This window comes from Oryx dammah, unplaced genomic scaffold (genome assembly GCF_014754425.2).
Source record: "Oryx dammah isolate SB20612 unplaced genomic scaffold, SCBI_Odam_1.1 HiC_scaffold_28, whole genome shotgun sequence".
Taxonomy (NCBI): domain Eukaryota; kingdom Metazoa; phylum Chordata; class Mammalia; order Artiodactyla; family Bovidae; genus Oryx; species Oryx dammah.
The window spans coordinates 11,469,748-11,474,506 of NW_024070212.1; positions in this window are offsets into that span (position 1 = coordinate 11,469,748).

Consider the following 4,759-nt stretch of genomic DNA (forward strand, 5'->3'; position numbering starts at 1 on the left):
TTTCCTTCCCAGGAGTAAGTGTCTTTTTTAATTTCATGGCTGCAATCACCATCTGCAGTGATTTTGGAGCCCCAAAAAATAAAGTCTGACACTGTTTCCGCTGTTTCCCCATCTATTTCCCATGAAGTGATGGGACCAGATGCCATGATCTTCATTTTCTGAATGTTGAGCTTTAAGCCAACTTTTTCACTCTCCTCTTTCACTTTCATCAAGAGGCTTTTTAGTTCCTCTTCACTTTCTGACATAAGGGTGGTGTCATCTGCATATCTGAGGTGATTGATATTTCTCCCAGCAATCGATTCCAGCTTGTACTTCTTCCAGCCCAGCATTTCTCATGATGTACTCTGCATTTAAGTTAAATAAACAAGGTGACAATATACAACCTTGATGTACTCCTTTTCCTATTTGGAACCAGTCTGTTGTTCCATGTCCAGTTCTAACTGTTGCTTCCTGACCTGAATACAGATTTCTCAAGAGGCAGGTCAAGTGGTCTGGTATTCCCATCTCTTTCAGAATTTTCTAGTTTCTTGTGATCCACACAGTCAAAGGCTTTGGCATAGTCAATAAAGCAGAAATAGATGTTTTTCTGGAACTCACTTGCTTTCTCCATGATCCAATGGATGTTGGCAATTTGATCTCTGCTTCCTCTGCCTTTTCTAAAACCAGCTTGAACATCTGGAAGTTCATGGTTCATGTGCTGCTGAAGCCTGGCTTGGAGAATTTTGAGCATTACTTTACTGGTATGTGAGATGAGTGCAATTGTGTGGTAGTTTGAGCATTCTTTGGCATTGCTTTTCTTTGGATTGGAATGAAAACTGACTTTTTCAGTCCTGTGGCCACTGCTGAGTTTTCCAAATTTGCTGGCATATTGAGTGCAGCACTTTCACAGCATCATCTTTCAGGATTTGAAATAGCTCCTCTGGAATTCCATCACCTCTACTAGCTTTGTTTGTAGTGATGCTCTCTAAGGCCCAATTGACATCACATTCCAGGATGTCTGGCTCTAGGTGAGTGATCACATCATCATGATTATCTGGGTCATGAAGCTCTTTTTTGTACAGTTATTCTGTGTATTTTTGCCACCTCTTCTTAATATCTTCTGCTTCTGTTAGGTCCATACCATTTCTGTCCTTTATCGAGCCCATCTCTGCATGAAATTTTCCCTTGGTATCTCTAATTTTCTTGAAGAGAACTCTAGTCTTTCCCATTCTGTTGTTTTATATATTGAGATACAATTGACATATAACGCTGTGTACATCTAAGATGTACAACATATTTATCTGATACATTTATACTGTAGTATGATCACCATTGTCGCATTAGTTAGCCTTTGTTGTGCCACAGAAATATTATCTGTTCTAGTGGTGGGAACAAATAAGAATATCATCTCTTGGCAAGTTTAATGTTTGTAATATAGTTTTGTTGTCTGTAATCCCTGTACTTTATATTAGATTTCTAGGAATTATTTGTCTATGAGCTGTAAGAATATACCCCTGAACATCATCTCTCCCATCCACTGACCTCACTCCCCGCCTTTGGTACCATCACTGTAATATTTTCCAGTTCAGTTTTTGGTTTTACTTTGCTTTTTCCACATATAAGGGATGTTATACAGTATTTAACATATATCACTTAGCATAAGGTCCTCAAGGTCCATCTGTATTGTTAAAAATGGCAGGTTTTCCTTTTGCTCAGGGCTGAATAGTATTCCATTGCTGGTATATATAGGTTTTATTCATTTATCCATTGATAGACGTTTTGGTTGTTTCCGCATCTTTGCTACAGTGAACTATAATAAACATGGGAGTGCTTATTAAAAAAAAAAGAAGCAATTGACAAAGGATTAATCTCCAAAGGACACAAGTAAATCATGCAGCTGAAAATCATAGAAAACAAACAACACAATTAAAAAATGGACAGAAGACCTAAGTAGACATTTCTCCAAAGAAGACATACAGATGGTCAACAAACTCATGGAGATATGCTCCACGTGACTGGTTATTAGAGAAATGCAAATCAAACCTGTAATGACGTATTACCTCACACTGGTCACTATGGCCATCATCAAAAAAAATCTACAAACAATAAATGCTGGAGAGGTGTAGAGAAAAGTGAACACTTATGTACTGTTGGTGGGAGTATAAATTGGTACAGCCACTATGGAAAACAGTATGGAGGCTCCTTAAAAAACTAAAAATAGAACCACAATATGACCCAGCAATTCCCCTCCTAGGCATATATCCCAGGAAACCATAATTCAGAAAGATACATTCGCCCTCAGTGTTCATAGCAGCACTGTTTACAATAGCCAGGACGTGGAAGCAGTTTTAATGTCCATCAAAAGAGGAATGGATTAAGAACATATGAGGGCTTTCTTGGTGGCTCCTGGTAAAGAATCCACCTGTCAATTCGGGAGACATGGGTTCAATCTCTGATCCAGGAAAATCCCACATGCTTCAGAGCAACTAAGTTTGTGGGCCACAACTGTTGAGCTTGTGTTCTGGAGCTTGAGAGCTACAATTACTGAGCCCACATGCTGCAAACACTGAAACCCACACACACTAAAGCCTGTGCTATGCAACAGGAGAAAGCCCTGCAATTAGTCCACACACAGAAATGAGTAACCCCCATTACTGCAACTAGAGGAAAGCCCCCCCAGCAGTGAAGACCTAACATAGCCAAGAAAAAATTAATAAATGAAGTGAAACAGAATCAGAAAAATAAATATCATATATGAACACATATATGTGGAAGTTAGAAAAATGGTAAAGATGAACATGTTTGCAAAGCAGAAACAGAGACACAGATGTAAAGAACAAATGTATGGCTAGCAAGGGGGAAAGTGGGTGGGAGCAACTGAGAGATTGGGATTCACACATATACACTATTAATACTGTCTATAAAATAGATAACTAATGAAAACCTACTGTATAGCTCAGGAAATCTAACGCATTGTGGTGACCTGAATTGATAGGAAGTCCTAAAGGGAGGGAATATATGTATATGTATGTTGTTTCATGTTGCTGTACAGTAGAAACTAACACAACATTGTATAGCAAACATACTCCAATTTAAAAAAAAAAAAAACAGAAATAGAACAAACATGGAGATTTCTGGTTTCTCCTCAAAGAATATACATAACAATATCTTTGAGAGCACCAGCAGAAAATAAGACCACCACACCAGACGGAGAATGCCAACATAGGCTGAGTAAAAGATTTGGGTATACCCCCTGTTACCTCTGACTTCCCTGGTGGCTCAGACGATAAAGCGTCTGCCTACAATGCCAGAGACCCAGGTTCAATCCCTGGGTCAGGAAGATCTCCTGGAGAAGGAAATGGTAACCCACTCCAGTACTCTTGCCTGGAAAATCCCATGGACCGAGGAGCCTGGTAGGCTACAGGCCATGGGGTCGCAAAGAGTCAGACAGGGCTGAGCGACTTCACTTTCACTTTCACTTTACTGTTACCTCACTACCAAAAAGAAGAAAAGTCTCACGCCCTGCAGTCCTCTGCACAAATTTTGCCTATGAAAACATTTCCCTCATAACCACAAAGAAGTTTGGGATTCTTGAGCACATCACCCATTCTTCTTGTTTGGCGTTGTATAAACATATCTCTGCTTCAAACTCTGATGTTCAGGATTGTTTGACTTCGTCGCGCCTTAGGCACATGAACTTGTGCTTAGTAACAATTTTGGCAAGTCATCCAGAACCCTGTACCCAGAGCAAGTGCGTCAGAAGTAGCCCCTTTCCTGAGTTCCCAGCAGCTGTTGGGGCTCATTTTGCTCCAGGCATCTGGAAGGAATGTCCCTGGCAGGTGCCAGTAACCCCACAGCACACACAGGACTGTTTGAAGCCAAGAAATGTCTGGAGCCAGAGTCCACATTCAGTATAACTTGGGGCTAAGTTGCTTCATCTTACACAGGCTGGGAAATCCCTCCATTCCATACAGGCAACTTCCCTTGCAGAAACTGAGCCACTCAGGTCTCCCTGAGAGCCACTCTGGGTATCTTCTGTTTTAGGAACTGGGCCAGTCTGTTTGCAGGCCTCCATCTGGGAGTGAAAGTGGAATTTTTAGATTACACCTCCTTTGATTTTCTGTCTATATGACCACAGCTTATTTGTTACCATATTTGTTGTTTGTATGTGTGTGCGTGTCAGTACTTGCATTGGCCAGTTGGGATGTCTTTGGTGAGTAACAGTTCTCCCTATTACATTGGGCTTCACTTGAGGCAGAGCATTGGTTGGGGTTTTTCCTTTTTGAAGTAGCCTTGATCATTCATTCAGCTTCATCTTTGATGGGGCATTTGTTTTTCTGGGGCGAAGGAACTGCAATCCTAGGAAAACTCTCTGCATTGCATTGGTATGCTGTTTGGCTATGAATAATTAGGTGTGAGTGATCAGAGCTCTGTTCCAGCTTGTAGTTCCCCTAGGATATCTTTGCAAAAAATGGGGGGATCTTCAGCTCTGCTCCCATGAAAAAGAATTGGTATTTCTGTCCCCCTGTGCCTTGATGTAAATGTTCTATCAAAGGTCTCAGGAACACATCTTATCTAGGCCATCTCTAATTCCTAACACTAAAGGTAAAAGAAGAGAGACAGGATGGGGGAGGCTTTTTTAAACTCAAGCAGAAAAGCTGTGAGATCTCCGGTTTTGTCTTCACATGAAAATTAGCTTGCAAATGAGTTCTAGTTAATGGACTAAAAGTAAGTGCATACAAATTAAAAACTTCTACATATTTAGGAAATTGATCAGGAT